Source organism: Stegodyphus dumicola, chromosome 5 (genome assembly GCF_044657685.1).
Source record: "Stegodyphus dumicola isolate Sdum_Otavi_A_Nest chromosome 5, ASM4465768v1".
Lineage (NCBI taxonomy): Eukaryota > Metazoa > Arthropoda > Arachnida > Araneae > Eresidae > Stegodyphus > Stegodyphus dumicola.
The window spans coordinates 98,456,702-98,480,001 of NC_140772.1; the positions used below are offsets into that span (position 1 = coordinate 98,456,702).

Here is a 23,300-nt window from a genome sequence, read left to right on the forward strand (position 1 = left end):
ATTTGCAGAAGATAGGCATGCTTAATTAACAACAGTCATATCTAATATTTCATTATTATTTATTGTATATAATTAATTTAATGAATAACTGAAAAGGAATAAACTTTTTTAATGAAAAAATACACTACTTAATTACTTGCATTAGCAAAAATTTTATTTTTTTATATCCAAGCATAAATTATTTTTTTTAACTAACACCGATTTGTTCATTCAACTTTATTCACTGTAGATACGTTATACAGATACGTAATACAGATTTAATACAAATGCATAATACAAATGCATCCATTCTCAACACATGACACAAAATTTAAAAATCACACGGTACTTCGTGCAAATAAACAGAATTTCACAAAGAGCGAGGCAGCATATGTGCAAACTGAGATGCGCAAGGGAGGATCAGATCACGATCCCAAAAGTTGTCTTCTCTCCGTACACGCTAGTGGAAACTAGCATCTCAGGGACTAGATGCTTGTCTGAAAAGCAAGATTGCTACAGAAGCTACAGAGAATGTATTTTTAAAAAGCGGAAATCGCGAACTAATTTGAGTGCATGACTAGATCTGAAGTGTACCAGTTGGATAGATTTTATATCTGATAAGTAAATACTTGTTTCCTCTTCCTCCAGTTAAGTTGTGAGACACTGTGACAATATAGAGAAGTTATTTAAGAGATCTGGTAAATAGTTTTGATTTTTTAAATGAATTATTGTTATACTGAATGCACTATAAAACTATTGTTTCGAATGTAAACTGTTGGTTCGTGTAAGTTACTTGCTGTGTAGGAACATTAAGTGTATGAGGAATACAAAATTCCCTCTATAAACTAATGTGAATACTTGTATTACTGTAGAAACTTCATCTATGCAACTTATGCATTAAGCGACTTAAGAATAATATAAGAAATTGTGCATACTTGACAATCAGTGAAAACATGTACATAAAAAGCGATTTATTGAAATTATCGTCTTAATGCGTCACATCTCAGAATCGTACTTTGAATTGTCCACCCAGTAAGGAAACCTTGTGCTAGATGTTCTCCATTTCCCAGGGAAAAGCGTAACTAACCATCTGACATACTCCATCCTTAGTATTTTCGTTTTTTAATCATCCTAGACTCTTCAATTCATTGATTTGGACCTTTCACCAGAAACTCACCTTATTCGTCGACTGATGCGGCGATTTAACTTAATATTTTCCTCTCATTTTGTCCACAATTTTCATTTTGTTTTACGGATGGTCTTGACCAGATACAGAGTAAAAGGAAGCACTCCTTTCTGAAACTATAATTCACTATATGTTGTTAATTGTAAAAGTTAGCGATGATGAAATGTAACTTAAAACTTTATCTGCATGGGAGGGATTTCTTATGTATGTATTATATTCAACAAGAAATTTGTTTGAAAATATTATTTAATGTTTTGTGCATGCATATTCGCTTCACAGAGAAAAAAAGTATCGAAATATAACCAGTAATTTATGGAAAGCCTTCAGTTAAATAATTACAAATCTCTTCACACAATTGAGATATTTTGTGTATGTGAATTAAGTCATTAGGAATAATCTGATCATTAAAAAAAAAAGTAAATAAAAAAAATGAGCCCATGCTTATCCATATAGAAGAGAATCCTGATATGATTGAGGTATGTATTTGGAAGACAGGGACATTCAAAAAAGCACATGCTCATTTACAGTGAAAATAAACTTCATTTATGTGACATGTGTAAAAAGGCATTTCAAACAAAGAAACACTTGAGAAGGCACATGCTTATACATAAAGAAAAGAAACCTTACTGATGTGAAGTATGTAAAAAGGCATTTTGTATAAACAGATCTAAAACAGCACATGCAAATCCACACAGAAGATAAACCTCATATATGCAGCGTGTGTAATAAGGCTTTTAGATTGAAGCCTAGTTTAAAGAACCACAGGACTTGTTCATACGGTAGAGAATCATCTCTGCAAGATATGCAAAAAGTCTTTTCCCGGAGAGCGTAGCTTAAAAAATCGCATCCTTATGCATACAGGAGAAAAATCTTATACATGTGAACTGTGTAAAAAATTGTTTGAACATGAGTGCAACTTAAAGAACCATATGCTTAGTCATACAGAGGAGAAACCTCATGTATGTGAGATTTGTAATAAGTCATTAGGACAAAAGAATAGTTTAAAAAGACACATGCTTATCCACACAGGAGAAAAACCTTATGCATGTGAGTTATGTGACAAGTCATTTAGACAGAAGGATAGTTTAAAGAGCCATGCACTTGGGCATACAGGAGACAAACCTCATGTATGTGATATATGTAAAAAATCATTTGTAAGAAAGGGCAAATTGATCGCTCACGTGCTTCGTATCCATTCAAAGATTACTTGTAAGATATGCAACGAGTCATTTGAAGGAAAAAGTGCCTTAAAGAAGCATGGACTTGTCCATGCAGAGGAGAAACCTTATGCATGTGAGTTATGTGGCAAGTCATTTAGACAGAAGGATAGTTTAAAGAGGCATGCACTTCGGCATACAGGAGACAAACCTCATGTATGTGATATGTGTAAAAAATCATTTGTCAGAAGGGCCGAACTGAGGAGGCACGTACATCGTATCCATTCAAAGATTGCTTGTAAGATATGTAACGAGTCATTTGAAGGAAAGAGTGCCTTAAAGGAGCATCGACTTGTCCATGACAAAGAGAAACCTTATGTGTGCGAGGTATGCATCCGTCCATTTCGATTAAAGGCTGAATTAAAGAAGCACATAGTTATCCATACAGCGGAGAGACCTCATGGGTGTGAAGTATGTAAAAAGGCATTTCGGAGAAAGAACCATTTAGAGAAGCACATGCTTATCCATATAGGAGAAAAATCTCATGTGTGTGAGGTATGTAACAAGTCATTTATACTAAAGAGTAGTTTAAAAAATCATATGATTACACATTCGGTAGAGAAACCTTATGCATGTCAAATATGTAACAAGCCATTTGGACAAAAGGGTAACTTAAAAATTCACATGCGTACCCATACAGGAGAAAAACCTTTCACATGTGAAGTATGTAATAAATCATTTACTCGAAAGAATAATTTACAAGACCATATTCTTACACATGTAGCTGAGAAACCACATATATGTGAGGTATGTAATGTATCATTTAGAGCAAAGAATGATTTAAAGATGCACATGCTTATCCACACAGGAGAGAAACTTCATGTACATGACATATGGCAGAAGTCATTTGGAGAAAAGGGTGACTATAGGAATCCTGTATGCATCATCATAGAAAAGAAACCTCATGTGTGTGAAATATGTAACAAGTCATTTAAAGTGAAGGATGTTTTGAGGAAACACATGATTATCCATACTGCAGAAAAATCTCATACATGTGAAGTGTGTAAAAAATCATTTCAAACAAAGCATGGCTTAGTGAAACACATGCGTATCCATACAGGAGAAAAGCCTAATGTGTGTGGAATATGTTACAAGTCATTTGGACAAAAGAGTAACCTGAAGAACCACATGCTTATCCACATAGCAGAGTAACATAGTTTATGAGTTATGTAGGCAGTTATTTGTTGGAGAAAAGCTGATTTAAAAGAATACATGGGCAATAAATTGGAAGAAAATTCAGTACCTTCTGATTATCTACATTCCCTCAAATGGTTGCCAGTTCATTGCTGGCTTTGTGAATTGGTGAAAACATTTGTTTGGCTATCTTTATGGTTCATAGCTATTGTTCTGTTCACAAATAATAATAAACAAAAGCATTTTTGGTTAATCTTTGGATTATGGTAACTTGGCGATTTTTTTGCGAAAATTTGGCAACCAACCCTGCTACAGCAACCTGCTAGTTTTGTTTTGGACGCCATTTTGTTTGCACGAAGTAAAGGTTTTTTTTTTTTACTCAACATTTTTTCCAACAATCTGCTAGCCGAATTACGCTTATACTAGAACTTTTATGGAACAAAAATGCTTAATCATGACGAAGATTAGGTGCGAAATTGGGAGAAAGTGCAGAATCGTAAACTGCTTGCCGTGTTTTTAAGAATTGCACATACACGGTATCATCCATGTACATGTCGACCTATTTTCACTTAAAAAAAAATCCCAGAATTGCACAAAAATGGCATTGCGCACACTCTTGACTTTATCCATGTACACTACTAAAGTCCTAGCTAGTAACTTTTATCGCCTTACCAAAATGTTGCCAAACTACCTGTTACCATATTCCAAAGATTAGGAGCATTTTTATTAGAAATAGAAAATTTTATTAGAATAAAAAAGGCAGTGTTTGGCAGTTAAAGCGTGTAAATCCACATTTAGTGAAATACATACCTAGTATATGTATGTTTTGGTTGACTATTGTTGTGTACATGCTCATAAACTTTACCAAAAAATTGTAGAAATTCCACTGAATGTTAAAACAGCAGATCAGATTATAAGGAAATAATGATCATTCTTTTGAAGGAATTGTATAGGTAAAATTTTAAAATATCATGGATATTTATTATGTGGAATAAAATCTATTGGTTAATAGGTAAGCTTATTTTACTGAGACAAACTGAAATAAATACATTTTCATGAAATGTATTGTCAGATTAAGACTTTTAGAGGCTCTAAGCATTTAAAAGATTTCCTCCACATAATACATTTACATTTAGATGTCACCACATAATACTTTTACAATATAATACCTGTTTTTTTTCAATTTCTTCTCACTCTCACTTTTGGCTTAGCCGCATCATACATTCCATAGTAAAAACCAGTAATGAGAATGTTTTGTGACATTCTCGTGAGTCTTCTTCCCCTTTCCGTGAGTCTCTAAGGACCTTTTTGTGAAACTCTGTCCTTGATGTCCTAAGCACATACTTAATGGAGGTACTTAAGTACAAGTAATGGTTAATCCAGTTCTGATTTCATAATGCTTGTGTGTGTAAGAAAACATTTATATTAAAGCATGGCCTAAGTTTACGTATAAACTCATAATAATGGTAAATAAATAATATATTTTTAAATGTACATATGTAACTATGGAGAGAAGGATTGATATTAAAATGTTAAAAACGTTTGTCAAGAAATTATATCCATTGTGCCATTTGATAAAAATCAGTGTGAGCATAACTGAACTTTTTTTTTTTTTTTGGTCAGGTAGTGATAATTTTTTGATAAAATTTTAATTTAATGTTCAGCAGAATTAGGTTAATATTTTTTTACACTTCTTTTGTTTACATAAAGATTTTCTTAAATCATGAAAGGAAATGTGTCTAAAAATGTTATACTTTTCCATTAATGGAGTAGCAATTGTTGTCAAATTTAAATGTTATCACAAAATATGTAAACATTAAAATGTAATTTAATCTTGTGGTTATTCTTTCATTGTGAATAATTCCTTTTTAAATATTGAATTTTCATCATTTGGTAATTTTCATATCACAAAATCTATATCGCTTCTTTCATCGAAAGTCAGCAGTAGTCAAAATCCTGCATTAAAATTGTATCTTGAATCAAAAAATGATGAGTCGTGATGTATGCTCTATAACAGGGGTGGCCAAAGTGCGGCTCGCGAGCCTGATATGGCTCTCGCAGGCAATTTGTACGTCTCATACATATAAAACATATGTATGAAATATGATAAACTAAAATTATTCAGTGTCCAAAAGGAAGTAATTAATTAGTTTAGACTTTTTTTACAAAGTTATCAGGGATTTCTTTTTATTTAAAACCTCCTCCACTACTTGTATAATGATATAAATAGGAACTTGTGGCTTTTAGAAAATCTAGATGCGGCTGTCGAACATTTCTGAATTCAAACGTGTGGCTCTTACTGACACAATTTGGTCAACTCTGCTCTATAAGTTGTTATAATTGAGATACTTGTGTGCATTTTGATTATTGCTTTGTTAAAATGCTAAAAATGTTTATTAATGAACTGTGGTTACTTTCTGATTATCTTTATCTCTACCAAAAAGCCACTATATTGTCAAAATGCATTTATGTGGCAGTCTAGGCATGTACATAGCATCTTCCCCTCACATGGCTTTTCAGCTAGACATTTTTGCCAGTGGACTGAAGATTATGATCCCTCCTATGGGAATTTCTGTATTTTAGCATAGTGGTGACCTGCCTACTGCATTTTTTTGACATCTTTGGCAAATCAGATTTAGCTGTCTATTAAGTTATGCATTTAGTGTTCTGTAACATAAAATGTTTTGTGGCTCACTCAAAGGTACCATGCAGCTCTTTTTACATCTCATAATGAGATTTTGGAGCTGGCTATTTCCCAAAACATATCACTGTGTGAATAAACATTAAAAAAAAAAAAAAAAAAAAAAAAAAAAAAAAAATTAAATGTCTTGAAAGAATTAATAAATAAATAAAAGGTGACACTGTATGCATTGTTGAAATGGATGTAATGATACTCAAACATTTCTCTCCAAGGTCACGAATGAGTTAGCTACTTTTTGGCAGATGTGCAGATAATCAGGAAGTGCCAAATGCTGTGACGTAATCCTAAACTTATCACTTGCAATCAATATGTATTCATCTATGAGCAATGTTGAGCTGTTTGTGAATTTGCTAAATGATATTTGGTATTTACAACATTGAAAGTTTTAATCTTCCAAGATTTATAACAAATTCAGTGATCAGTTATTATTGTAGTTCAAGAAATGTTTAAATCTTTCTAAAATCAAAGAAATACTCTTAAATATTATGTGAAACAGTTTTAAGAAAAAATTAATTAGATTAACCATTTAAAAAAAAAATACTTTTGGCAGTTGTACATCCATTTTCAGTCTGACCCTGCTCTTTAAATATTTTTGTGTTCCCATTATACAGTCAAAAGTCGTTAATTCGGACACCCATAATCCGGACCTCAAAGCTACAAACTTTCTGCGCGTGCGTCGCGTTCACACATGCGCACAGGCGTTTACGAGAGCGCGTAAGACTTTTACGGCTGCTAATATGTTTGTGCGCATGCGCGTTTAATGTGTAACGGAGGTATAAGCTGAGCTAAAATTATCTAATTCAGTTAATGTTGCAGATTGCGTTGTTCCTTAATCTTCGAATTGGATCCGGCTTATTATTTTTTTGCAGACTGTTAGAGCAATTTCATAAAAGTAAGCTTGAACTTTCGATTATGTCAAATAGAATTTCCGATATATATTTATTAATATGTAATTTGTATCTACAAAGCGAAAGTATGTTTTGAAATCCGAAATCTGTTTATCAATTTCACTCTGCGGATTGGAAGTTGATCTGTCAGCACTATCCTTATCTTCAGGACAGATGTTTTTATTTTATTTGGCTTATAATTCCTTACTAAGTGTAGTATTTCATCTCGATGTACTCCGTCTTTGATATGGTTTAAATCAAGTTCCTCGTCATTATAATTTGCTTCCGATAGTGAAGAAAGTGACCCAGAGGTTATTGAAAACGAAAACATTTCGATTGACAAGTAAGTTGGTATTCTCGGCACAGCAATTACGGGACTTGAACAGCGGAACTTTGTAACTGAACAAGAAATTATGTCTGTTTATAGAATTAAAGAGAAAGTATTATCACAGAAAACGAAGCATCTTAAACAACTTACATTGAAAGAAATGTTTAATAAAGTAAACAAATAAATATTAAGGTTTTTTTTTTGTAAATTTTGATACCCTTTAGATCATAATTGTTCTTTATTTCATAAATTATGGTTTCATATTTTTAATTTTATAATTTCTGCATGCCATCTTACCAGATTTAAACTGATGATCTATAATCCAGAAAAATCGATAATCCGGAATTGCCGAAGTCTCGACGAGTCCGGATTAACGACTTTTGACTGTAGTATTAATGTTATGCATCTCTCCCAACTTATGTTTTGATAAAATTTCATCTGCTGCTTTCAAAGAAAAAAAATTCAGTTTGCTGAAGTCTTCATACTACCCATGCAGGTAACAGAATCACTGAATGCAGTGCTCCGCAACCTTTTCTCACCTGCGATGCACAAAAAATCTTTGTGGAATTTCATGGCACACCAAAAGCTAATGTATATATGTATTGATTTATACACAAAATTTACAATAAATTTTTGTTTTTAATTTGAAAAATATACAATTATAAAACCATAACATTTTTATTTATATGCAATCATAATAATTATCAATGTGATACCTGCGCTTGCTTCAATGAACACAAAAGTTTAATATTCGGCTCAATATCTGACAACACGAAGTTCTTGGTCAAGATCTTTTAAGCATGACCGCTTATCATTTTTAATTAATAATAGAGTTGAAAAACTTTGCTCACATAAATATGTCGTAGAAAATGGAAGTAATGTTAAAATTGCTTTTTCAGAAATATGAAGATATTCTTTTTTTAAAAAAATTAAAAAAAAAAAAATTCTTCAATTTTATTGGTTTATTTCAAATTTAAAAAAAAACAGTTTTAGAGCTATTATTTTTAATTAAAATGGTCTGAAACCAATATATTTCGTTTAAATTTATGTTTAAAAAAAGTTATATATTTTTGAGTTCCGAGTTATCAAGGAAGTGCCGAAAAAATTCAAATGCTGACATACTTACAATCACACACACAACCACACAACAGTGAAATATATAAAAACATTTAAAATAGACATTATTAAGGAAAAAAAATTGTCATTGTGTATTAAATACATGATAAAAAAATTGCAAAATGTCAAATACATGTATTTGATTGCGGCACACCTATATCCTACTCATGGCACACCAGTGTGCCACTGCACACCGGTTGCGGAGCACTGACTTAATGAACCCAATTAAAAAGAAATGAGATATTTACTTTCTTTTTTAATAAAGTGTATATTTCAGATTCTGGAAACAACACAATGCACATAATAATTCACAAACTTATTTATACAGTTCTGTCTTGTTGTATCATTCCTATATTTTGGACATATAGAACTCTTTGCCGTAAATCCTGTGCTCATATAATGCTGTGTATATGTTTATTACCCCAACAGCAGGTACACTGTGCAAAAAAAAAAAAAAAAGATGGTTCTATATCTTCCGTTCTACTAAGCCAATTGACGGAAGTCAAGTTGCATTTTGCATGTCTCGAAAGTAGAACTTAAGTTGTATATTAAATTTCTATATAGCATTGTTTCAGTATAGGTATTTCAACACAAAATCAGACTTTTTCTGAAATGACATGCCAATGTTTTTCCATATTTCGACTATACGACTCAATTATGCCTAAATTGTAAAATTTGGTGCAAAATTTACGGAGAAATTCATAATTCATTCATTTTGTGAACTTCTTAATTTATAGCAAAATGTATACAGAATTAGGTGAATCATTTTAGATTCACCTAATTTTGTATACATTTTTAATTAATACACCAGAATTAGGTGAATCATTTTAGATTCACCTCATTTTGTGTATATTTTTAATTAATACACCAGAATTAGGTGAATCTAAAAAGATTCACCTAATTCTGGTGCCCTGGCTGATGGCATTAGTTTATCAATTAAAAAAAAAGAAAAAAAAAAGAAAAATCAAAGGAATTTTTGCATTTCATTCATTTAATGCATCATTTCTCTTTAGCCTCTTCAGAAATTGGAGAAACATACATATTAAAAAAAAAAAAAAAGCAATGAAATGCTATGTTCCTTAATGTGTAGTCATTAAAAAAAAGCAATGAAATGCTATGTTCCTTAATGTGTAGTCCACTTTAAATCTTGTACAAGACAAATCCTAGAAATTTACTTAAATATATGTATGGAAATATTTATGTTTAGGGTGCTTTAAAAAGTATTTGAATTGTATTCTTCCCCTTTTAATATGTAAAACATCCCACTTTTAAAGAAGTTATCGAGAGGGCTTAAGTTTGGAGCCTGGGTGCAGTATTGCCCAGCTTTTGAGCAAAATTATTTTAATTATTCATAATACAGCAGTTGAAATATAAAAAGGCAAGTTTATTACTTTTTTGTGAACCAAATATCTGAGGTTTTCCCATAGAAAGAATGAAAATGAAGGCAATTGTCATATTTATACAAATCAATCCACTTTTAGTAAAGGCAGCACTAATTTAGTTAACTGTAAAAAAAGTACTCATACTTGAAATTCTGTAAGGTACTTCAAATTACCTATCTGATTCCAAAATTTTAAAATATTCATAAAAATTTAATTCTGCAGATGCTTATAGCTTATTAAACTTTTAGCCGTAATATGAGTTATAAAGCCTAACAATTGTACTTTTACCATAGAAATGTTTTCGTATTCAGAGACAGTTATAGGTATATAACATATGTGCATGGGAAAAAATGCTGTAATAAATAAAATTCTAATTTTTTATGCTTCTAATATTGTTATATTGAGAGAATGGAATTTCATGCTTTACTGTTACAATCTTAAGACATAAACAGAGTAATTTGAAGTTATTTTCTCTTCTTTTGTGGTATTTTGATAGCAAAACTAGGAAATTTAGAGTGAAAATGTGCTTTAGAATACTGCTGGGCACTGGCAATTTAATGCATTTCTGCCCAGTGTTAAAAGCATATTTACAATGCCTAGTGATGTTTTTTACTTCAGATGTCATGATTGAAACTGTTGTATTCTGTCTGTGTCTTCTTTGATGATACAACACAAACATATCACACAGATTCCTCACGGCTCCTGTGTCGCGAATTTCTCGATGCGCTCGGCACTCATTGGCCTTGCAACTCACGGTCGCCCCCTGTAACCACCCTTGACCTCTCAAAATTGTCATGAAAGATCAACGTCATGCACCCTTCGAGCACATTTTTCAAGAGCCGGATAAGTTGCGCAGCTGCGCGACATTTCGGCGATAGCCGTACAGACTAGACTAGTGATGTTTTCTATGATTTGCTCAGATAAGTTGAAATGAGAAAACAGAGTTACAGAGTCTTGCCCTTGGTGACTTTTACTTCATCACCTTTGCTGTTAGTGTAGTATTTCAAATAAAATAATTTAATATAAAAAAAAGTACATAATTGAATAAAATATAATTTCAGTTATACTTACTGATTTAAATAAGAAATAGGTATCCAGTGTCCCTAAATATATAGTTAATACTAATTCAGAAGTCAAACAACAAAAATCAGCGTTATATTTACAAAATTTTCACAGGACTAGTTTCAATGGTTTTACCGAACCACCATTTTCAGCTGCAAAACCGCAAATGAACAAGATAGGAAATAATGATTAGATAAGATAAGAAAACCTGGACAAGAGTAAGCAAGTAGTGCCATCTGTTGGTGAAACCAGAACTAAAACATAATTTCTTTAAAGGCCGAAGGCAAATTTGGAAGTTCCGAGTTCCATACTCAAGGACCCCATTCCGGATATGAATTCCTGGGGTATTTATAGGATTCCTTGCCAGTGTGGTTTAATTTACATTGGCCAGACTAAGAGAGCCTTGAAATTTCGCGTCAAAGAACATGAGGCATATGTTAGAAAAAAGGAAACACAGAGGTCTTCTGTTGCTCAACATTGTTGGTACGAAAACCACACTTTCAGTTTTTCTGCTGCCAAAATTATTCAAGAAACATCTTCCATTGGAGAACTGGATTTTCTAGAAGCATTTCACATTCATAAAAATCTTTCTGTTTTAGTTAACGATCCTAATTCCAATCCAAATTTGCCTTCGGCCTTTAAAGAAATTATGTTTTAGTTCTGGTTTCACCAACAGATGGCGCCACTTGCTTATTCTTGTCCAGGTTTTCTTATCTTATCTAATCATTATTTCCTATCTTGTTCATTTGCGGTTTTGCAGCTGAAGATGGTGGTTCGGTAAAACCATTGAAACTAGTCCTGTGAAAATTTTGTAAATATAACGCTGATTTTTGTTGTTTGACTTCTGAATTAGTATTTATTCGGCGTGTTATTGTGTCTTAAATATAGTTAATGCTTTGATTTGATTTATTTTGCATTTTGCTTTAATTTACTATTCTTTCCTATTTATTGTGATATTACAAAATAGTATATTTTAGACCCTTTGTAGAATTTATTTCTGTGCTTTGCAAGTAACCTGTTTTGGCTTTCATGTATACTTCCATTTCATGCCTTAATTACCATAATCATACAGTATAAATGTTCTGCAAATACAGATTTAAATATTACATACACATGTATGACAGAAATAACCATTATAAACAAAATGGTGGTGCATTTAAGCATTAAACATTCCCTTTCCCATCTTCAGGCATTAATAAATACTTAAGTCATTAATTATACTTCAGTGACAGGCTTTTCAGAAAAGTAAAACGTTGTGCTGTCATGAATAAGATAACTGAATTTTCACCATATATTTTCTATATCCTTTACACTTCATCAATAATATATCTATTTATCTTTTCTCAGTCTTTGCTGTATACTTTCATAATGTAGTTCTAGTACTGTAACCTGAAATGAAATGACAGTGGCAAACCAATAGAAAAGAACTTCATAGTTTGCTTATAGAGTAAAACGTTGCTCCACAGTTTCTAGATGTATGAGTTACCCACTTCTAAGTCCTAAACTAAGCATATTTATCAATGTAATAGTTTTGGGATATTTGAAGGCTCAGTTTGATATCTAATATATGTTAATCTGATAAGCATATTTAATTGAGTTGTCTGTAATGAATTAGTCATTATAGTAGATTTCAAAAATAAAAATTTCAGCATGGTTAATGTTCTGCGATCCTGTATGTTGAAAATCCCATAAGGTAAAACATTTCAGTTTTTAATTATAGTAAAAATACAAACACTTTAAAAACTTTAATTAAATCTATAAAAGAATATTTATTTTGCAGCCGCCCAGTCGGTATGGTGGTCAGGGAAGCTGACTGCGATGCTGAAAGGCCTGGGTTCAAATCTCGGAGAAGGCATGGTTGTAACTGTCTGTCCCTTCATAGGAAAGGCGATGGTGACCCACCTATTGAGTGCCTCCATAATAAAGAGACCACCACATCCGGCCTTGTATAGATTAATGGACTGGGTTACATTTGTAATTGTTCACAATCTGCTATTGGAAAAAAAAAAAAGAAAAAAAACAACATTTATTTTGCATTATCTTAAGCACAATTATTTTTATCACCACGTAATATGGAAAGGAAAAAGTAAAATGCCAAAAATAAAAGATTAATGCTATATGCAGTTTATAAGAGTAAACTTGTGTGCTTAAAGAACAAGCAGGAAATAGTTTTGTTTTTTAATTTTAATAGTTACTCATCGTCAGTAACAAGGATGGCATCTTTGTTGTGGAGTTATGTGGCTGTTATGCAAATAAAATGTATGATATATGAGAGACAAATTACTCATTGTCCAAAACAAGTAATTAATTTATTTAATTTCTTTTTATGAAAATATCAAACATTTCTTTCCATTTGAAACCTGCTTCACTACTTTTAAAATTATGCAAGGATGGACTTGTGATTTTTGGAAAATCTCATTGCCTCTCTCAAACTTTCTAAATTTCAACATATGGCTCTTACTGACATGAAATTTGGCTACCACTGATCTATTAATTAGTGATGTGTGATTGTGTTAATTAGTGATGATTTATTTCTTTCAAGTAGATTGAAATTTTTGGTAACTGATTATGATTACATGAAAATTATTTTATTTTTTCTGAGAGAGAATATAGTATATATGAGAATTATTTTCCCTAAGATTACTGCTTTTACAGAGGGCTCTCTAACAGAAATTGGCCAATATTGATTATTAAAGTCAGATTTAGTAAGCACTCTATTGCATATACACATGCACACTGAAGATGGCTAAAAATCCCTGCTTAAGAATTCATATAATAAGCTTAATTATGTATCAAAATGGTTTGCAATATAGTCTGGCATTTTCGTTTTTGTTGTCAAGTGAAAATAAAAAAATGAGGCATGTAAATTTTAAAGGCAATTAAAAACAATATTACCTGAATTCAGAATACATGTAAAAAACAATACAATTATTCTGGTAATATGCTTAACTGAAATATTAATTCTAGACTAGCTAATTGCTTCATTCTTGAAAAAGCATGTTATACATGGCACATTTACATGTTTTGCCATGTTCCTAGAAACATAAAGAAGCTTTTCTTTATTTATACTCTGAATGGCAGCAACAATGTTCATTTTCAACTCTTAAGAAGTGTATATTGTTTATGAATGCAGCTTGGAATCAGCTAAATCATCCCCCAATAGTAGTCTAGACTGGTAAGAGGTCTTAAGGCTCGTGCACACGAGTACGCTCGAAACGTAGCTGACGAACGCGCTTTTACGTTACCAGCGTAAAAGCGTCCAAACGAGTACGCTTGCGAAGAGTGCGTTTAACCAATAGAATTATTTTGCGCAAAAATCACGTGACGCTGTAATATAACGTCAAAGAGCTGTATCTTATTACTTCGCTGTTCTTCTGTATGTTTGCGACAAGTTGTCCGAATCAGATGATTTTTTTTTATAGCTGAACCTTTAATATTATGTGCAATTATTAAGCAGAGGCAAAACCGCAAAAAATGGCAAGAATGGGTGCGAAAGATTTATTTAGAGCGATCTGTTCAAAGAGATTTTTTTTTTTTTTTTTTTTTTTTTTTTTTTTTTTACTGCCTTGTTTGCGAAAGGAATATCTGGAATTATTAAATTACTACTATTAGCTCACACTCTCCTACATCTTGTTCAAATTTTCAGTACATAAAATGCTTTTTATTCATCCACTCAAGTTCAAATACAATTTTTTAAACTTGCAGTGAATGACACTTGATGTTAATACAGCTTTTTCACATATTAAAATTTTTTAAATTATTAATTTTAAAAAAATATGTTTGTATTTTTATTTATTTATTTATTTTTGTATTTTTAATTTTTTCTTTGTGGACCTAAGTAGGAATTGACTTAATTTTTTTGGGGGGGTGTATTACTTGTTTTTTCATTCCTTGAGGATGAGTATCGACCACTTTGACAGACTTGCAGATTCTATATCGTATGAAAATTAGGATTTATAAAATTGGTTTGGAATACAGTATATAAAGAGAATTAAATTACTTAATTCTCTTTATATACACCATCCATCATATAATAAAACCAACTTCATATTTTTTTAACTCTCTCTCTTCCTTGGTCTTTTGTTTTCCTTTTTATTTATTTTTGAATTTAAAATGAGGTTCAAACTTTGGACAGTTTATGAGAAATTATGTGCATGATAAAATATGCAATAAAGTAAAAATAAAGAGAGAATTTATAGATGATATATGATAAAGAGATGCAGATATATTTTTACATAAGGATTTCTATTTGCACTGCACATTTTTAAACTAAATTAAAAACAATAATAATAATGAATAAAATAAGAAATGAAAACAATAATAATAGGTAAAATAAGAATATAATGATTCATGATTAAATATAAGAAACACGTTTCAAAAATGAGAAAAGCCAACTGAATAATACCGTCTACGAGTGAGGTTCGAACTTGCCACCTTTCCATTCCTCCGCCACCAAAGCAGCGCGCTGACCACTCAGCTATCTGTGATAGCCGCGTTTGTGGAAAATAATGTAACAAGTAGAAGTCGCTGCAAAGGTAATTTAATTAAACTTCAATAAATGATTGCTGTATGACACAAGTTGTAACTTTCCTCCAAAATTTGTAATTGTATTTTATTGAATACTCTTTCACAGTCAACTGCTTTATTTTAGAAGTTATTATATTGCTGAAGTTAGTTTTTGGTGTATTTAATATTGGGATATTTATAGAGTTTTTTATTACACATGATATAGCCAATATTTATAATAATTAAGGAGAATTTTGTAAGGCAGAAACTTTGATTTCGTAGAAACTGTAATTTATTTAGGTTCCTATTACTTACGGGGTTATAAATAGGTGAAGTATATGGATATAGTGGTCGGATCATTGCTTTATAAGTATACAATTTTCCCCTTTAATGTGAATTTTAAATGTATACTAATATGTACGGTTTGAGAAATCTGAAGATGGCGTGAACAATGCTGATTATTTTATTGCTGTATACAGTTATATTTCTAAGCAAAAACTCATCTCTGTGTGGCTCTGACGCCATATTGAAACAAGTAAGCAAGAAGGTTTTCTGATTATTACACGTGATAAGAATTCGGTCGGCTATTGGCTATACGCGCGCGTCGCGGTCGAAAAAGCTGAACAGGAGCGTACTCAGTTTTACGTCTTCTGCGTCCTGCGAATTTACGCCGGCGTCAAAAAAGTTACGTCAACTACGTCGGGAGCGTCCTCGTGTGGACGGGCCTTTAGTGTTTAAAAATGAAACTGCTACTTAAACCTCCTCCAGCATTTTCATGGTCGAATCTGCTGTATACAATTTTGCATTATCTTGCTGTATCCAAGAATGAGGCTCATTCTTCTGCACAGATAGTATCTTGAGAGGTCTAGTAGACTGTTTCAAAGAATAGGGACTCAATAATTTTTTGCCTTTACATTTAATTCCCAAAAATAATGTTTGTAAGGTACAAGGGAAAAAAATTACAGGTTCCTAAAGTTCCATATTTGTAATTATGATTGCAGATATATCTATTTTGATGGAGCCATTTCTGTCTGAAACTCTTGCTATAAAATGGAAATCACCAAAGTTGTTACAAAACAGCAGTTGGAGACATGGCACACAGTGCTGCAGCATTTAATACTTGTTTTTCACAAAAGCATCCATGACTGTCAGTTGGCAAATCCCTTTCTGCTTCTAAAGAGTTCGTGTTCTTCTTCCACTAAGCTGTTTTATTAACTTTTCATTTATTAATATTATTATTAACTTTTATTAACATAATAAGACAGGAATTGGAGAAACATGCATATTAAAAAAAGGGATTGAAATTACATATTCCTTAATCTGTAGTCCACTTTTAAATCTTGTACAAGAGAAATCCTGAAAATTTTATTAAATATATATATGGAAATATCTATGTTTAAAAAGTGTTTGAATTGTCTTCGTCCCCTTCCAATATGTAAAACATCCCACTTTTAAAGACGTTATTGACAAGGCTTAAGTTTGGAGCCTGGCTGCAGTATTAGCCAGGCTTTTGAGTTAATATAATTCCAGCTAGAGCACATTAGAACTTCAAAATAAGGTGAGTTCTGATATTTTGAATGTATAATGTAATACTAATAGTAAAAGAAAATTCTGTTACTAATTAAAATTCTGTTAAATTAAATTCTGAAAATACTGTTCTAATGCAACGTTTGCTGTAGCATCCAATAAAATTGGCACTACCATCTACTGAATACCTTACTTTCAAATTGAAAAGTAAATAGAGGGAGATTTGGGGAAAAAATCTTCCATTTTGAAATATCTCTCCGGGATAAGGAATCTTTTTGGCTTTGCCAGCACTTATTTTGGACTGCTGGTTTTACCTATTCTATTAAAAGGTGTTAAATAAATTAGAAGTCAAAATAAAAAGGCAATTTTATTTGTCACAGAAAAATGTAACTCATCAAGTATCGTAAGTTATCATTAATTTAATCATCACTCGTTTATTTTATTATTTGTTTCCATTTGTGCAGTTCATTATGCTAAGTTCATTTATTTGTACAAGTTTGAGTTAGCTTAATTTTTTTTATTTATTTTTAAAAAATTTTATTTAATTTTTTATTATTAATTTGTGTGTTAATTTTGTTTGATATTCACAATAGTCTCCTATAGGAATCTGTATTTAATTTTACAAATTAAGTCCTGGTAATGGATGAAATATCAAAATAAAGAAAAGATTAATAAAATTCCAAAAAGATCTATCATTTAAAGTGCTGCTGATTTTTATATAAAATACGTAGCTAATAAATAATGAACATATATTTCTGTTTTTCATAGTACTAATGTATATTTTCATCATGTTCTGTAAATAAATATATTTGTTGCTTTTGTGTTACATATTACAATTGTTTTACACATAAATTTTTAAAATAACAAACATTTTGTAATATAGAAAGTGTATTATTTTAAATGTTGAAAACTTTGTGGTTGATAATAGTTCCAGTTTTGATGCCAGATCAGAGTCATTTAAAATGTGTATTGCGAAACGATCTTAACAGCTAATATCATTTAATCAAGGGCACTAAAAATTAAGTTTTAATAACAAGTTAACAATAAGATGCTTTAAGGTTATGAAGTTTAGATTATTTTGCCAATCAGAATATTAACTAAATTAAAATCTACACGAACTGTAGTATGTGTTTTTACTATTGATGTATGAAGCACACTAGAGATATCTGCCAATCAGAACACCCCTGCCTCCTGTAAGGCTATGTTTCTCACCCAACTCCTTTAATTCTTCGATAAGTGCTGGATTGTGGAGGACGAGGGGCATGCCCCTGCTTACCTCTGGTAGACGCCAGGTGCCCCAGTTCTCCGTCACCTATCATCTGCCAATCAGAACAAATGATTTTGTGGAAGACTTTCTAAAATTATTGCCCTGTATTTATGTCACAAGTTAGAAAAGTCATATGCAGGTTAGTGTACTTAAATGTCAAGAATAAAATTTAGACGGAATTGACAGTGTTTTGCACTGGTAAGCCTATTGTGATTACTCAATCAATGTATTAACTAGTGCATCATAATTTTTCCATATTATACTTTTTTCATACAAAAAAATATTTTTTCTATATTTGGTTTTACATTAGTTTATGCATAAATACTGTATTTATGTGAATTAGTTCATGTAAAATATATAACCTGCTTAAGCTACAGGTTCTTACTTCAAAGCTTAAAATCTTAATTTTTATATTTTTTTTTAGTGCAAAGGGGCTTTGTCCCTGAAGGACTATTGTTTTCATTTTGCGATTTTGCTTCGAATCACTATTAAACGGCGTATCACTCTTCAAATCGTTGCCACCAAATGTTAAGAGTCCTGCATTATATAGGTATTTGAAGAAATTAAATTATGAAGAATCTGCATAAATGTATGTATGTTTCTCGCATTGTGATAAAACAACGGTATCTAGAGTCAACCAATTTTGAATGACGTAATCGTTCTGCAAATAAAGGCATCTGAAAGCCCACATATGGAATATGTTTTATTATATGGATTTCAGATTTTGTGAAACTTTAACGAATTTTTGATTAACAAACTCAATGATTTAAAAGTGAGCAATGGCAACACTCTATGGATGAAAAGGAAAAAAAAAAAAAAAAAAAAAAACTTTTTATCTTCAGCGCGCGGAACTGTGTATCGGAAATTGTAAAGATATGCTTATTTTAAAATTATTTTGCGACACTGCTGTTGAACTGAGTTTTATGGTTTAAGAACAAAGAACATGATATTTAATAAATAAAGGTAACACATAAAAAAAAACTCCCCTTTGGACTAATTTAAAATCTTAACCCCCCCTCTTTTTTTCTTTGGTCACGAGCAAATCAGCAGGGTTTTGAGATTCTAAAAGCTGAACTTCTGAATGAATCTATTTTGGCTTTACCAGATTTTGCTGAGCCTTTTTTACTGTGTACTGATGCTCCTAATTATGCACTAGGTGCAGTTTTATGTCATGAAGATGTTAATGGTTTTCAACGCTCGCTTTATTCTGCTACTTGCAAGTTAAAAGGACCTGAAACTAGATATATCAGGAGAGACATGTTTTGGTGGTGGTTTGGGCTAGTTTACATTTTAAGCAATATTTATTAGGGAAACTATTTATCATATACTATGGTCAGGCTTCATTATTTCATGTCTTAAGGATCCTACTTCTAGAACTTCAAATTGCATGTTGTTGAGATCTCCCATAGAGGGCATTGTAGCAGCCCTCAACTGTGTGAGAAAAAAAGTTTCAGTTTGAGCCAGAGTTTGCATGGCTTTTAGAATGTAGTCTGATGAGTTGTGTAACGCATATTTGCTGTGTAATATAATGTATATAATTAAATGCATTTATTTAAAATGTACAGTAATTTGAAGGAGTGTATTCTACATATGTTGCATTATGGATTTATCCCAGTTTGATTACAAAATTGGTCTAAACCCGAAAGATTAAATTTTAATGGCAGATTATTTATCTAGGGCAATACATGTCAAACATTTTGTTCAGACTTTAGAGTTATTAGAGAATACTGAAGCTTGAAAACATATGCGCTAGTGTTATTCCTAGGAATTCCTTTTTGTACCAATTTCGACATTTTGATTCTGTAGATTATCATCAAATTGTGCTGTCGTAGAAACTGTCATATGCCAAATTTTAACTAACGAAATGCTTTGATTTATATATTATTAAATGGCGTAAGTTGAATGAGAAACCGAATAACGTAAAAATGTAGTTTCAAAATATCAGGATTTTTAGCTTCTTAGATCTTTCAAATCTGAAGTTTTTTCCAGTGTCTGAAACAAAAATTTTCCTAGAAACTGAATTTAGGCAGCATAAAATACATAGACAATATTTGGGTTGTGTATAATGTGAAAAAACATCAAATTGGAATTATCTAAAAACTAAAAACCTAAATATTTTGACAGGAAATTTCATTTTTACGGTATTTAGTATACAGTCAAAAGTCGTTAATCCGGACTCGTCGGGACTTCGGCAATTCCGGATTATCGATTTTTTCGGATTATAGATCATCAGTTTAAATCTGGTAAGATGGCATGCAAAAATTACAAAATTAAAAATGTGAAACCGTAATTTATGAAATAAAGAACAATTATGATCTAAAGGGTATCAAAATTTACAAAAAGAAAAAGCTTAATATTTATTTGTTTACTTTATTAAACATTTCCTTCAATGTAAGTTGCTTCGTTTCATGTGATAATACTTTCTCTTTAATTCTATTAAACAGACATAATTTCTTGTTTAGTTACAAAGTTCCGCTGTTCAAGTCCTATAATTGCTGTGTTGAGAATACCGACTAATTTGTCAATCGAAATGTTTTCGTTTTCAATAACCTCTGGGTCACTTTCTTCACTATCGGAAGCGAATTATAATGACGAGGAACTTGATTTAAATCATATCAAAGACGGAGTACGGAATTATAATCCAAATAAAATAAAAACATCTGCTCTGAAGATAAGGATAGTGTTGACAGATCAACTTCCAATCCGCGGTGTGAAATTGATAAACAGATTTCGGATTTCAAAACATACTTTCGCTTTGTAGATACAAATTACATATTAGTAAATATATATTGGAAATTCTATTTGACATAATCTTTCTAATCTATCATAATCTAATAATGACGTTTCTGCCCCCCCCCTGCCGCAGAGTAGCGTGAAATTGATAAACAGATTTCGGATTTCAAAACATACTTTCGCTTTGTAGTAAATATATATCGGAAATTCTATTTGACATAATCGAAAGTTCAAGCTTACTTTTATAAAATTGCTCTAACAGTCTGCAAAAAATAATAAGCGGGATCCAATTCGAAGATTAAGGAACAACGCAATCTGCAACATTAACTGAATTAGATAACTTTAGCCTAGCGTATAACTCCGTTACACATTAAACGCGCATGCGCACAAACATATTCGCAGCCGTAAGGGTCTTACGCGCTCTCGTAAACGCCTGTGCGCATGCGTGAACGCGAAGCATGCGCAGAAAGTTTGTAGCTTTGAGGTCCGGATTATAGATCATTCCGAATTATGGGTGTCCGAATTAACGACTTTTGACTGTATTAAGTTAAAATTGCAATTGTACTGATTCTAGTAAGATTTTTACTGATGTATTGATAAATCAGTACAATGGCTCATTTATCAATCCCTAGATACATACCATTGTATCATTCATCAAGATATACTCATACATTTCCAGAAGAAATTAATAAAGTTATGGAATTGGTGAGTAAGATTATCAACTCCATTATAGCTAAAGCTCATGGCCAGTTTAGAGAATTTTTAGTTGAAATAGAGAGTGGTTATCAAGAGGAATTGTTTCGCATCTTTATTAACAGAAATTAAAGCATTTATCTTTGAAAAGGGTGTTTATTATCCAGAACTAACGAACGGTCAGTGGATCTAAAAATTTTATTTCATGGTAGACGTTATGTCTCATCTAAATCAGCTTAATAAAAAACTACAGGGTAAAGGAAACACAATTTGTTCGATGTTAGAAGTTATTTCATTCGTAAACAAACTGTCTCTTTTTGCTCAAGATTTTGAAAGAGAAACTTTGATTCACTTTCAAAGACTGTTAAAACAATGCCAAGGAAATGCTATAATTCTGATATTGACATTTGCTATTTCAAAACAACAGTTTTAAATATGAGAGGAGTTCTTCTCAGCAGGTGTCAGGAATTCACACAACACAAGCATTTGTTGAAAAACCTCTTAATACTACTGTAGCAGAATTAAATTTTACACCCTTTAACCCTTTGCACTCGAGCGACGCAGCTACAATGTTATGGTTGCTCCCTCAGGAAAAGGCTCTCGGTGTGTAGTTGTTCATGCTGGTAATGAAAACGGATTTATTTCTGAAGCATGTGATATATTCGTAGCTAAGAAAAAGAAAGGAGATTACCACAGGGAAATGAAATCAGAATATTATGAAAATTGGTTTGAAAAAAAATTACCGCCTAACTTGCAACCGAACAGTGTAATTGTGTTGGATAATGCATCTTATCACAGCATTTTGCCTGAAAACATTCCTTCTTCAAGTACAAGGAAAGCAGACATTCATCTCTGATTGACAGAAAAAATATTCTTTGGGAAGCTGATATGTTAAAAGCAGAACTTTTAGTTCTCATTTCTAAGTTTCGAAAATAATTTGAATTCCATCATATAGATGCTGTAGCTGCTGAAGCCGCACATACTCTTTTGCGTTTACCACCATATCATCGCGAACTGAACCCAATTGAACTCATATGGAGTAGTGTGAAAGGGTATGTAGAATCTGAAAACAGAACTTCTAAAAAGGACGAAGTCCGTTAATTTATTGAGAAAGGAATTGATTTGGTGACTCCTATGCAATGGGCTAAATGTATGAGGCATGTAATAGAAGAGGAAAAGAAAATGTGGAAATTAGATTATCTGGTGGAGAACACCACTGAGTGCGTGTAATTTAATATTGATGAGTCGGATAGCTCAGATTCTTCAAACGATAATCTTAGCAAGATTGAATACCTCAGTTTAAAAAAGGCCCTTTTCACAAATTAAAAATACAAGGGCAGTTTTCAAGGCCACAAATTTAAAAAAAGGCAGAGTTATAAATACAAGCTAACATCCATTAGAAAATATAATATGAAAGTGTCCCACCAGTAGCTGAATGTTTAACCCCTTAACTGCCGCGGGCGTATATATACGCCTTGCTCAGCCGATGCGTTAACTTTGCGAATAATTTTAGGTGTAGTAGCGCAAAGCAAATGATAGCAGTTTGGAAGGACGTATATATACGCCTGGGGCAGTTAACGCA

The 23,300-nt window shown here is 31.8% G+C and overlaps 1 long non-coding RNA gene across 1 annotated transcript; it reads left to right on the forward strand.

Annotated features, from left to right (window-relative positions):
- The first annotated feature begins 278 nt into the window (after positions 1–278).
- On the forward strand, positions 279–13,264 carry LOC146997173 (uncharacterized). Its single transcript, XR_015041174.1, has 2 exons — positions 279–677; positions 12,773–13,264. It is a non-coding gene; the product is annotated as an uncharacterized LOC146997173 (long non-coding RNA).
- The last annotated feature ends 10,036 nt before the right edge of the window (positions 13,265–23,300 follow it).